Source organism: Podarcis filfolensis, assembly GCF_964270895.1.
Source record: "Podarcis filfolensis genome assembly, chromosome: 4".
In the NCBI taxonomy this organism is placed as follows: Eukaryota; Metazoa; Chordata; class Lepidosauria; order Squamata; family Lacertidae; genus Podarcis; species Podarcis filfolensis.
Window position 1 is genome coordinate 73,588,929 of NC_139607.1, and position 14,681 is coordinate 73,603,609.

A 14,681-nucleotide genomic window follows, 5' to 3' on the forward strand; every position below is an offset into this window, starting at 1 on the left:
TTGTGTCTTGGGGGGGGGGGGAGCATTTCCCCGCCGGAGTGGAAGCCGCAAATGCCCATGACACTCTTGCCAGCCACTCTCTGCTGCTGCCAAAGTCATGGCGGTGTGAGGTGCAGTGCGGACGAAGATAGCAATTGAGGAGGGAAGAGAGTGAGCACCTGTCAGGTAGGGGCTGCAGTACGGGAGGCTTGTGCGTCATTTGGTGCCATGGTCCTGTGCAAGCGAGCCAGCTGACATGTGCCCCAATTTTCTACTGGTAAATGTTGGAGGGCGTGTTATTGTATCATAATTTGAATTCTGTGGAATTACAAATCACAGAACATCTGACATAGCACACTACAACTGATACAACAAGTGGATAAATAATTAAGGGGTCAGCCAAGACCAGGGGTAGGCAACCCAAGGCCCATGGGCTGGATCCAGCCCAATCGCCTTCTCAATCCGGCCTGCGGACGGTTCAGGAATCAGCATGTTTTTACATGAGTAGAAGGTGCCCTTTTATTTAAAATGCATCTCTGGGTTATTTGTGGGGCCTGCCTAGTGTTTTTACATGAGTAGAATGTGTGCTTTTATTTAAAATGCATCTCTGGGTTATTTGTGGGGCATAGGAATTTGTTCTTCTTCTTTTCTTTTCCAAAATATAGTCCGGCCCACCATATGGTCTGAGGGATGGTGGACTGGCCCACAGCTGAAAAAGGTTGCTGACCCCTGGCCAAGACCATCAGCAATTTTCAAGTGGTCTGTGGGGAAGTGAGTTGGCAACTACTGTCCTAAGCCCACTCACTGAGCTTTGTCAATGGATGAGGATTTGAACCTAGATTTTGCTGAGCCAATGCTTTCTCAATCAATATATCACATTACAGTTATTTTCATTGCAAAAGGGTGCCATCTTGTTTGAGCTAGTTGTTGACACTTTCCATCCAGTAACTTCTTGCATAGCACCTAAAGGCCATTCTGATTATAAAGGTAACACCACAATTAGCAATGTTTCTCCCACTTATTTTAGCAGCCCAAAATTCTTACATATGGTTGCAATTAGATTGTTTCAAATGAGACTGAAGATAATGGATCCCAGGAATCCTCATTCTTCTCCTTTGCCAAGACTAAGACAAAGTCATTTTCAGGCCAAAACATGGCCTTTTTCTTGATTGATGAAGCTAATAAAGAGACTTTATTGTGATATAAATAGCCTTAAAAATGTCCTGGAGAGTCAATATCAGTGCCTGATGGCCTCATGCATGCAAGGTCCTTGTCTTAAATTGTACTAAAGCTTAATGAGTTATGGTTCACAGAAGTTTTCTGTTGGGTTGAGTATTGATTTGGGAAATTATAAAATGGTAGAGCAGAGATACTCATCAATGGAAGGAACTAAGTGCTTCAACAACCTTGTACAATCTTATTACTGAGAAGAAATCGCCTTGCTTTTCTAGTCAGCTCAGAACATAGCAATTGGCTCAGACCAACATGAGCCTAAGGAACATGTGCAATATAGGCCAGTTTTTCCAATTCTTTTCCAGCTATGGACCAATCTGGCAATTCCACATGTAGGTGGATTGTGAAAATAAATAAATTTTAAAAGGGTAATCCATATACTTTGTTCAAGAGTGATGCACATCAGAACCCACTTGGAAGTTTGCAGAATATTATAGTGAAGTTCTGTCAGAGCTGTGCACCATGCTAGCTGCCCCATTTACTTGCCTCTAAACCTGTCTCAGACTTCTTAAGAGGGTAGCTCATCCTGATCAAACAGAGACAGCTTTTAGCAGCCAATCGAGCAGAGAGAAAAGATGGATGCCTCAGATAGCTGGCACTGGGAAGGCATGGAGTTGTGAGCCTCCCAACCTTGAATAGTGTGAGAACACAAGGCAATGGGTGCTCCTGTTCTTTCTTCTTATTCTTCTTACCCCAGTAAAGGAATCCTTGGTTTGGGATTTGTTTGCGTTTGGTCCTTGCCTATATGCAAGCTCATAGGAGTGCAATAACTCCATGTCCTCTTATAGCCAAAAATATTTTATATTATGCAGTCTTATTTTTTCAGAAGAACCAGAAAACCTTTTTGCTTGTTTCCACCTTGTTGGCTTATTAATGCTGGAGTAGACACCACTGGCTTAAGGCTCTCCCTGCTGGGAGCACATGGGAACCTCTGAGATGGCTGTCCTAGGAAGAACTGTCAGCCTATCTTTTCTGTAATCTGGCATACTCCCACAGCCTGCATCAAGAGGGAGCCAACTGCAACAACACATTCAGACAAAGTTTGCATGTTAAGATCAGTGTAACCTACACTAAGGGGTGTATAAGTCCACAGCATCTCTGTACCAGGAATAACTGAGTGATCTGCTTGTCACTTGATGCAGTTGGGGAAGAATTTCCTGATTGGAAAGAAGCAAGGCCAGAGCAGTGAACGGGCATTTTCTTCTCCTTCACAGAAACCTTTAATTATTTAAATAATTTGTTTATATTGATTGGTATGCCCAAGCACTGAGTTTGGGCCTTATTGTTGTAGGTGCTAAAGAGAGGACCTATACAGTGGTACCTCAGGTTAAGAACTTAATTCGTTCTGGAGGTCCGTTCTTAACCTGAAACTGTTCTTAATCTGAGGTACCACTTTAGCTAATGGGGCCTCCTCCTGCCACCACGCCACCGCTGCACGATTTCTGTTCTCACCCTGAAGCAAAGTTCTTAACCCGAGGGACTATTTCTGGGTTAGTGGAGTCTGTAACCTGAAGCGTCTATAACCTGAAGCATCTGTAACCTGAGGTACCACTGTATAGCTATATAATCTATCCAGGAGGCTAGGGTGATACATTACTCACTTAAAACAATTGAGAGAAGGACCTGACACTTGCAATTCATACTGGGAATAAGGCTCAGAACTGTGAAACCTGTGAGAGCATCATGAGGAGAAGAGATGGACTTTCCTTTGAGTGCTACCAGAAGAAAATGAATGTGTAAAGTCACTGCTCATACAGAGCACAGGAATGTACAGCTCTGACATCATTAGAATGTCCAGGTCTGACTGGTCGATGAGCAATCTCTCTCTCCCACGCCAACCAAATACGGAGAAATTGACATGTCAGCCAGCCAATTAAAGGCTTCTGTGGAAGGATCTTCCTGGCACTGATGGTTTGTGAGACTGCCCGCAGAAGACAACAAGAGGAAATAACAAGAGGTGGAAAACATCCCTGACGTCTTAAATGGTTTTGAATACCAATGCAGTCTGCGAAAAAGGAAAAAGAAAGGGCAAACAAGATAGATAGGCAGCTGGTGGTAAGATCTGAAGGTACATATATAAGGTACATCTGTGTCAGTAGGTTTTTGGGCTCATGCTAGAATTATCTCACTAAAAATCAAGTAAATGCTTCTGCTTTATATATACAAAGAATGAGAGAGAGAGAGAGAGAGAAAGAACCCCTGGAATTGCTTTCTTTCAAAGAACTGAGTGTAAAAAAAATTCCCTCTTTGTACTGATAAATGCAAATGAGCCATCATCCTAATATGGGCACAAGGCCGATGAGGTAAAGAGGAGGAAGATGTGGTTAAAGCACAAATGCTGCATAGGGCATACAATCGTATCTCTGTCCTGAGTGAATGTATATCCAATGCTTAGATACCACTTTCATCTGTTTGTCATGGTGTCCTTATTGGATTTGTGCAGTTCGGCAGAATGAGAAACTCCATGAGGCACTGTCATAAAAGTAATGCTAAAGTTTCCCCTCCCAAAATTAAGCAGCCCATTTTTTTTAAAAAAAAAAACCTTTTACAGTGACCCCCACTCCCTGACTTCCTGAGGGAGTGTAAATTTCATACACAACCTGCTGTGTGGGGAAAAAAATCTTTCAGATGAGCTAAATTAAGCTACCATTAGCATCTCATGGTGACCTCTTGTTCTACTATTATGGGGCAACGTAAAAGGATGGAATGATCACGTTTCATAGTCCCCTTCACTGGTTTATACACCTCCATTAAGTGCCCTTTAGCTGCATGCTAGTAGTTTCTCTCTCTCTTTGGGAGACTAAAAAAGGCTAGTTGTCCAATCCAGCTAGGGCACCAGTCTTAATCTGTTTGGTCAGAACCAACTTCTGGTTCACAGCCTGACCTAAGTGGTGATGCTCAACAGCAGCACTACCACCATACAAATATATGGTAAAACAAAATAAATACCCCCAAGTATTTTATACTCAAAGGTGTGCCCTGACTCTGAAAAGCTGAAGACTACAGAACTAGGGCATAGTGTGAACAATGTGTGCAAACTGGTGGTGCACATGCCGTTACCTTCCAGTCCAACAGCTGGAGCTGAGTGCAAGCAACCCTTTTAGAAAAAAGACTACTAATTTATTTACTTACACCGTGAATTGTACCCAACTAAATTTTGCTTACAGTACACTCACTGAAATTAGACTTCATTTAGTCGTGCCCATCAATTGCATTGGGTTTGCTCTGCTCTGAGTGTAACAAATGGTGGATGCAACCCAATATAAGTACAGGTATTTGTGGTAGCCTGTAATGGTGCCTGGAAGTCGATGACACAGTCTAGGTTCCATCCAGAGCAGGGATGGGAACCTCTTTTCAGCCCAAGGCCTGCATTCCCTCATGGACAACTTGGCAGAGATGGGTGTGGTCAGGAAGCAAAAGCAGGAGGAGCAATTGATGGATACCTTTGGATAGAAGGCTGCATTCCAACCGCACCAAAGCCAGATGTTTCTACAAACACATACTGTATGAACACGTCTCTCCATCCAGGGAAGGAAAAGGCATTGTGACAACTCAAGGACACATGCCACCTAGATGAAAGGCATTTGAAAAGGTGGTCAGCTGGGCCAGTGAGAGGTATGGCCTGGAGAGGGTCAGAAAATAGAGACTTGGAGGGACATAACTGGTTGTCAGGCCTGAGATTCCCCACCCTTGCTACAGGGAGGCAGAAGGATCTGCAGATGGGCTCAGTGAATGGCTGGGGATAAAGGTAGTAACCCACAAAGGCTTTCCCTAACTTCTCCTTTTCTGCTGAATAACTGATCAACAGGATATTATGCAGCTCTCTGCATGTGGCACCAGATGCTCCTTAGGATCGATGTATCTATTTATTCCTAATCTGTTCCATTAATTCACCTAAGGTACATATTTTTAAAACTCTGAAAAACAACATCCCCCCATACACCTGCCTGCTATCATATTTTTCCACATGTTGTATTCATTAGCAGTATTGTTTATTTACTTGCATTGGTTAATTAATTGTTATGAATTTGTTATATTCTCATTTTATTCAGGTGGGCTGTGTATGAAATAAGCCTTCCAGCTTTTATAAATCCCAGGATCTTTGTTGGTGTTTTGTTTTATTTTGCAAAATAAGAGTGAGTGATAAGAAATGGAAAACACACTTCCTCTTGAATCCATGCTTCTCAGCAGAATTTTAAATGCCGAATTATTTGTTTTATGTATTAAGATTAGTGGCAGTTCTCACTCAGGGCCACCAGTATGTAAATGAAGGACTGAAAACTGTTGCTCCTGATTGGTTAGCTAGTTGTGAGTTGTTACTGTTTCAAGTTACTTAGTATTATATAAAGCAGCTGCAATAAAGAGCTGTGAATCCAACAGAGCTGTGTCCTTCGTCCATCTTTTCCACTATTCAACAATTAGGTGAAACAGAAAATATCTTGTCTTTTTTGTAAGGTGATGAAAATTATTCAAAGAGAACATTGAGTAGTTGCAGAGGTTATAAAATGGTGGAAAAAACTATTTAGGAAAAGGACTTAGGAGCCCTAAATGCCAGTTCAGTTCTTCATCCAAATGATTTAGATAAGACTAGGAAACAGAGAGTGTAAGATAGAAGATTTAGGGGTAGAGACAATGGAAACTTGTCCATGTACATATTGCACCTGTGTTGCAACCTGCTAACTACTGAGCCATCTTATCATCATACAAATCGCTTCACAACTTGGGACCAGGCCGCTTAATGGGCCACCTTCCCCTATAAAGGTCACTAAGATCAGCAGACGAGGTGTTGCTGATAGTGCCACAACTTGCCTGCATGTCATCTGGTGTGAGTCTGCATGCGGAAAGGCCAGCCCAAGGCATTTTGCTGCCTGAGGCACAGTGAAGACGGCACGCCCTCATTATTCCATGCACAGAAGCCAGCTGGATTGGTAATTGAATCCTACTTTAGTACCAGGGTTAGGACAGCCTTCTCTGCAGTACCGATATGCCTTGCAGTATAAATAACTCTGTCCTTTAAAAGGAGGGATTGGCTCCAGGGCTTAGGAGGAGCAGTCAAGAGATTGCAAGTGTGCAGTGCTTACCCTCTGGAATGCTCCCCTACCCCAGCATTTGGGACGGTTGATTGTTTCCAACATTTAGTAGAAATCTATCTTTCCTTGAGCTTTTTCTGACCAGTAGCACTATACTTTCCCCCTATTATCTGTTATTTGTGTTTCTTGCTTTAAATTGTGTGTGTGTGCTTTTGTAAACTGCTTGGAATTTTCTCCTAATGTAAGCAGTATAGATATATTATCTATAATATATTATCTAGAACTCTCTGGGGGGGAAACCCACCATCTCCAGCCTGCTTTCTACCCTCGTCATCTTTTTTACTTCCTTACAAAAGACTTCCAATCAGCCAATACTTCCTTCTATTCACTCTAGCCTCTGTCCCATCTCTCATCTACCATAAGGGACACTCCAGTAGTTCTGCAGGAAAAGTAAGTACTATTGAATAGTGCCCTAAATCAAGAGTTACTTCCTCCCTCACAGGCACCAAAAACAAGCTGCTCTAAAAAGCCGTCATTTATGATGTCAGTAAATTGCCTCTCCAAATCATGCCCAGATGTGCAATTGAAAGCTCAGTCACCTTGTCTTTTTATTCCTGCCTGCAATGCCACGTGAATGCCTATGTCATTCTGTACACAATAAATCACGCCCAAGTACATTAAATGCACCTGTTACTATTAATAATAATAATAATAATAATAATAATTGCATCAGCAGATTTAACAGCTTCCATAATTTCTGCAGCATGTTCAGATCAACACTGCTTTCCTATCTGGTATTCATGGCACAAAGATTGCTGTAAGCTCCTCAAAACAAAGGACCTTTACCGTGCAGCTAGCACGTACTGTTAGTACTTCAGGAATAATATACAACCAGTCTATTACCAAGGATCAAAACAATTTGTCTGGACAGGATGTATATGTACACACACACACACACACACACACACGATAGTGGTAGACAAAACAGAGAGGAAACCTTGTGTTGGGGGAAGTCTGGAAGAGTAACCAGATGTATATACACCTAAAGGTTGGCAAGGCCATGGTGTTCAATAGGAGAAGACTTACAGCTATGCTCACCCAAGTGCTGCCATCTGCTGTCAGTCAAATTGTAACATGGCACATGGATGGATATATCATCAGGCACACACAGCTGGCATTTTTTCATCCCACTGCCTGCTTTCTCATCCACTATATGATCTTTCCAATTAGATTGTTGCACATGATGCAGAAATCCAAGAACAGAAATTATTACTTCTTTGCATCTCAAAATTTACATAAGGTTGAATCCAGTTGTGCTCTTTCACAAGTGCACACCTTTGATCCAGTGTATGCCTCCACTAATGGAAGGGAGACAGGGGCCAGTCTTCTGCTGATTATCACTTCAGCTTGAATCCCTCTGAAAATTTGCTCAAGAGGATTGAGGAGCTCTCCAGAACAGGGTGGAAGGTAGCATTAGGGAAGCTGCTGGGTCAAAGGGCTCAACACAATTGGATTTGATCCATTTTTTCCTAACATATGAAGCACTTCTGCTTATATTACTCCAACAGATGTTTTTCAGAGCAGGGCAGTAGGATGTTCTTAGTGTTCAAGTGACACATTGATTGACATCTTTGTTAAGAAACCTATGGAGGAAAAGACTGACAGGATGCTTGTGTAAACTGGAATCACTCTATCACCTTACCAGTGTAAAAAAAGAAAGAAAAGCAAATGTCTAGTAATAATAGCCTGGGGTTAGTAAAACAGATAGGTTTTTTAAAGTGAAACTGTCACATTATCACCAAGGCCTGTGAAACTACTAATGATCAGTCAGGATCATGCCACATGACAGAACTCTGCTTTTACAGAATTATAAAAAACTGTAGTGTATGAATTTACATCAAGACCATTTATGCATATCGCAGAGTGGCTTCAGACACAAATGAATGTGTGATTACAGGAAGTGTGAGTCAGTCACACTTCCTGTAGTCACACATATAATTAATATCTGAAGTGAGGAATTATACATCTCTATGAGGAGGTGTGTGTGCGTTGAAGGTATATCAGAAGTAAACATACCCTGTTTGTCAGGTGATGCATGACTTCCCAGTTCAAACTTATAACACAGTGTTTCCCAAACTTGAGTCTTCAGCTGTTTTTGGACAACATCATCATCCCTGGTTAGCAGGACCAGTGGTCAGGGATGATGAGAACTGTTGTACAAAAACAGCTGGATACCCAAGTTTGGGAAAACCTGCAATAACACAAATTGAGCTGTGAACAGGGTGCTGAAGATTTGTCTTTTGCCCTGCCTAACCCTGGTTGTGATCTTACAACCCTGGCTGTACTATTGGGTTTTCCTTGCTGCAATCTTTCTCTTTGGGATGTGACCTCTGTCCTATTGCTAAGTGCCTGGGCTTCCCCTCACGCTCAGACCAGTGTCTACTCAAGAAAGGACAGTGTCTACTCAAATCCCCGAAAGGAATGATCCAAATTGGCTGTGCCAATTCAAAATTTATGAAGTCAGAAAAACATATTTCATGCAACTAACCAGTGTTCTCAGGGTGGAGTATTAGCTTTCAAGTTACACAGAGCAATTCCTTGGGCTACATGTTTGAGAAAAGGTTTAACAAGCAGACATTTCTGAGTGATGGCATGATGTTAAGCCTCACATCCTTTTGCATTGCATTTTTTAAATCTTGAAATAAAAGTGGAAGGAGCACTCAAAGAGAAAGAAGGATCTTTGATACCAACCAAGGAGCTTGTACCACTGATGAGTTTCAAAAACTCTTTCTCAAAGGCATTGTCTTGCATAAACTCACTCCAAGTAAGCATGAAAAATAGGGGCTAGCAGAAAACAGGAAAAGGTGGGTTGAAAAGGTACATTTGCATGACAAAGACAAGAGTTGAAATGCATTGCCACAGCCCCATAGATATCACCAGCCTTTCAAGAGATTGGGGCAACTGCATTCTTTGTCTCCCTCCCTCCTTCTCTCCCACATTCCCTCTGCCTTTTCTATAGCCAGCTACTGTACTGCGAAGCTGCACCAGGACAGGAGACAGAATTATTCCTATTCTGTAGCATCATTCTTCCATGATAAACTCAGGGAAACAATGGCACAGTAACAATACAAGGAACACATGTGACAAAGTTTCAGCCTCTTAGTTACTGCTAGACAGAAACATGATGACCCTCTTGTGCTAAAGAATTTATGTAAGTTTCTACTGAAGGCTTTTTCAAAATCAGGGCATGGATTCAGGATTGTGAACATGGGCGTCATGGGTTCTTGTGGATTTACATATCCAGAACCAGGGTTTTTGGTGTGTGGTTTTTTTTGCCGCTGTGAGTTAAACCACAGAGCCTAAGGCGTCCCAATCAGAAGGCCGGCGGTTCAAATCCCTGCAATGGGATGAGCTCCCATTGCTCAGTTCCAGCTCCTGCCAACCTAGCAGTTCGAAAGCACGTCAAAGTGCAAGTAGATAAATAGGTACCGCTCCGGCGGGAAGGTAAATGGCGTTTCTGTGCGCTGCTCCGGTTCACCAGAAGCGGCTTAGTCATGCTGGCCACATGACCTGGAAGCTGTACGCCGGCTCCCTCGTCCAGTAAAACAAGATGAGCGCCACAACCCCAGAGTCACCCGCCATAGCCATATCTGTAGATTTAACTTTCTCTCATTGAAAACAAGGAAGTAAAATATTCAAAGAAAAAGCATCCATATTGTTTTAAACAAAAAAAATAGTTACACTCTTTGGGCTCAGCAATAGAGATTACACAGAGTTGTCCTGACACCATTACTGACATGTAACAGAAACACATTTTCAACCCTAAAGAAGCAGTTTGAGAAATGATTATCTTATAATGCTATTGACTTGTGCTGGGCTACGTACACATAAATCTTCCAGATCTCTGTAGGGTATGGCTGTGTGTAACCACACTTAAGAACAGCATGCTTGAGTACTCTCCTGTAGCACCCAGACGAAGCTATCTGGTATATTTCGCTTGCTTCAGAACCTGCCCCTCCCCCAATATGTAAATGTAAGCAAAAATTATAAATGCATTGATCGCTTAAAAGTCACATGATTTCTTTAATCAGGTGAAAGTTGTAGTTTTAAGTATAATGTTATCTACTCTGACCAGGCTAATATATTTTCAAATTACATCAAATTGCTTCTTTCCAAACATTATGATTATTTGCTGAGAAATTCTGAATGCCAATGTGTTTGCTGTCTCTTTTCAGTTCACAAGGCCCCTTTTCTATCCTATTCTCATAACCTCTGTTCTTTCAGCTGATCACAGTGTACTTTCATTCCTACATGCATTTCTTGCCAACTGATTGGGAGACAGCATCCTCATATTAGCAACATCTGTGATACCAATTGCAGACAGAAAGATGAGTGGTCCATCTGACACATGCTGGTCTGAGATATTCCCTGCTTGCATAAGGGATGGGTAGCAGGCTGCTGCAATGTGATTGATAACATATGAAGTGAGCAGGGCCAACCATATGCTAAAGGAATTCTCCATGCTGAGTGCATTCCACAGAAGAAATAGGGCAGTGATGGAAATACAGATTGATCTGAGGTCCTGTAAAGGCAACTTTGGTTCATTTGATTGCCCACCTGTGGATGTTCATGGGAAGAACAAACAGAAGGTGTTTTTTTATTATTTGAGAGCCAGCATAGTGTAGTGGATAGAAAGTCGGAGCACAACTGGAGAGCACAGAGTTCAAATCCCCACTCAGTACAAACCTGTGCTGAGAGCCACATGGTGGCCATTAAAAAAAAAGTTTGGATAAGAAATGACCAAAACAGCAGCAGTTTAAAGGTTTTTCCTTAAAGATCAATTTTCAGTTGTTTGCATTCATTTTTTGTGTACCCTTTACAGCTTTTCCTTTTGCCAGTATACATTATCAAAATTTCAGGGAAATGAACAGCTGTTTGACTTCTATAAAATGTTCATGGAATCCTATAATTTTTGCTTCTACTATGTTTTCAGTAGAAATATTTAACATGCCAATATAAAAGCAGATATAAAAACAAATACATTTTGCAAAGGGTTGTTCTAAGTTAATATGAGATGCTATTTTATAGTTTGTAAACCTTTCATTGTTGTTCTGATTGCAAAATGATGCATATATTCCAGTTTTAATTGAGATGCAGTGATTTTGGCATTCATTTTGGATTTTTAAATTTCTGTTTTCTCAGCATCACAGTGTAACAGAAGGCTGGGTTTATACACTATGCTATTCATACACCATCTAATGCTCTGTGACTAACACAGTTGGCTTCATAACACATTCTGAACACGTTTTGTGTTGTTGCCCAAAATAAATTTCAGTTGCCCATCATTTTGTAATTCTATAATTTAGACTTCTTAAGCAACTACTTATGGGTGCAAGAACAATATTGGGCTGGTAAAGTGTGGGCATCAGCCATCATCTGCCATCCTTGGTATTATGTGTTGGGTGATAACGTCAAGGCCTGGTGCCTCCCCCCCAACGCAGCGTCACCCAGGATTCTTCACTCCGGTCTGCCGTCATACTGATGTGGCCCATATACAGGGACATGAGCATACGATGAGCAGAGTTCAAAACAGAAGCTCAGCCTTGAGGAGTAACATAAACTAAGCCTAATTTATTGCAAATTAAATCAGACGTAACAGAACAAAGAAAACATGGTTCCTCTCTCTGTCTTTCTTCCTTCAAGAGAGAGCTGCAAAAGCAAAAGCTCTACAGAGCAGAAACAGTATACAGTGGACGCAGTGGCGTAGCGTGGGGGGTGCAGGGGGGGCCGGCCGCACCGGGCGCAACATCTGGGGGTTAGGGTTAGGGGGCGCAAATCCATGGGTTAGGGGGCGCAAATCCACGGGTTAGGGGGCGCAAATTACTTGCCTTGCCCCGGGTGCTGACAACCCACGCTACGCCACTGAGTGGACGCTCGGGTTGCGAACGTGATCCGTGCGGGATGCATGTTCGCAACCCGCAGCAGCGCGTCTGTGCACGCATGGGTTGCAATTTGGTGCTTCTGCACATGCACGACTGCCGAAACCCGGAAGTAACCTGTTACGGTACTTCTGGGTTTCGGGGGGTCTGTAACCCAAAAAAATGCAGCCTGAAGTGTCTGTATCCCGAGGTATGACTGTATCTCCCTTTCTGTCCGCAAGACTCCAATAATCATTGCTGGAATGTAAACAGACATGTGACATGTAACAATCCCACACACATCTGCAGCACAGGAGGAATGGAATTGCCAACATTATGGTCAAAGTTAAATTGCAGTGCTCAGATACAGATAGACTGGACACTTTCAGACTGGTGCCATTTTTAAGTGAGAGATCACACTGGCAAATTGAGGTTGTGCAATTATAGTTGTTTGGGAGATCTTGTGCAATAGCCCTCCTTCCCAAAAGATCAGATTTTTGCGATAAGGGAAGCAATGGAAAAATGTACTAGAAAGTACTAACGAATTGGAATGAATGCGCAATACAGAGGTTTTTGACTGGAAGCGGCACTGATTCAGCAGCTAAAAAAACATAAAGGCATTCAAGCAAACACATTCCCTTGAGATAGCCACAAAGCTTGCATCTGCGTGGGCACAACTTGCCAGACTCCGAAATGTATCTCATTGAATGACAAAGGATGAATGGATAATCTACTCATCCCCACTCAAGAATTTGGTGTACTATAGAATCAGAGAGGACCTTAAAGGTCATCTAGCCCATTATTATTAATATTATATTATTAGGTTATATTATATTATTGAATTTATACCCCACCCTATATCTCAGGGTGGTTCATAGAATAAAATCAAAATATAAAACCACAAAATGTATAATCAAAATAACAACCCAATAACCCCCCCCCCCAATTCCCATATTTTAAAAGGGCATAGATCAGTGATGGCCAAACTTGGCCCTCCATTTGTTTTGGGACTACAGTTCCCATCATCCCTGACCACTGGTCCTGTTAGCTAGGGATGATGGGAGTTGTAGTCCCAAAAACCAGCTGGGGGCCAAGTCTGGCCATCACTGGCGTAGATCAACCAAACGCCTAGTTAAAAAGGAACATTTTTGCTTGGTGCCTAAAGGTGTATAATGAAGGCACCAGGCGAACTTCCCTGGAGAGAGCATTCCACAGATGGGGAGCCACTGCAGAGAAGGCCCATTCTCATGTTGCCACCCTCCAGACCTCTCAAGGGGGCGGTACACGAAGAAGGGCCACAGGGTTCTGTCTTGGGCCCGGTCTTATTCAACATCTTTATCAACGACTTGGATGATGGACTCAAGGGCATCCTGATCAAATTTGCAGATGACACCAAACTGGGAAGGGTGGCTAACACCCCAGAGGACAGGATCACACTTCAAAACGACCTTGAGAGATTAGAGAACTGGGCCAAAACAAACAAGATGAATTTTAACAGGGAGAAATGTAAAGTATTGCACTTGGGCAAAAAAAAATGAGAGGCACAAATACAAGATGGGTGACACCTGGCTTGAGAGCAGTACATGTGAAAAGGATCTAGGAGTCTTGGTTGACCACAAACTTGACATGAGCCAACAGTGTGATGCGGCAGCTAAAAAAGCCAATGCAATTCTGGGCTGCATCAATAGGAGTATAGCATCTAGATCAAGGGAAGTAATAGTGCCACTGTATTCTGCTCTGGTCAGACCTCACCTGGAGTACTGTGTCCAGTTCTGGGCACCACAGTTCAAGAAGGACACTGACAAACTGGAATGTGTCCAGAGGAGGGCAACCAAAATGGTCAAAGGCCTGGAAACGATGCCTTATGAGGAACGGCTAAGGGAGCTGGGCATGTTTAGCCTGGAGAAGAGGAGGTTAAGGGGTGATATGATAGCCATGTTCAAATATATAAAAGGATGTCACATAGAGGAGGGAGAAAGGTTGTTTTCTGCTGCTCCAGAGAAGCGGACATGGAGCAATGGTTCCAAACTACAAGAAAGAAGATTCCACCTAAACATTAGGAAGAACTTCCTGACAGTAAGAGCTGTTCGACAGTGGAATTTGCTGCCAAGGAGTGTGGTGGAGTCTCCTTCTTTGGAGGTCTTTAAGCAGAGGCTTGACAACCATATGTCAGGAGTGCTCTGATGGTGTTTCCGGCTTGGCGGGGGGTTGGACTCGATGGCCCTTGTGGTCTCTTCCAACTCTATGATTCTATGATTTTAAGATGATTTCAGGGTCCGGGTAGATTCATATGGAAATAGTTTTTAAGGTTTTATAGGTCAAAACCAGCACTTTGAACTGGGCCTGGAAACTAATTGGTAGCCAGTGCAGTTGGTCCAGGATCGGTGTAATATGCTTTGGTGAGTAACCTGGCCACTGAATTCTGCACTAGCTGAAGTTTCTGAACTGTCTTCACAGGCATCCCTACGTATTACACATTGCAGTAATCTAACCCTGAGGTTACCAGAGCATAGACAATAGT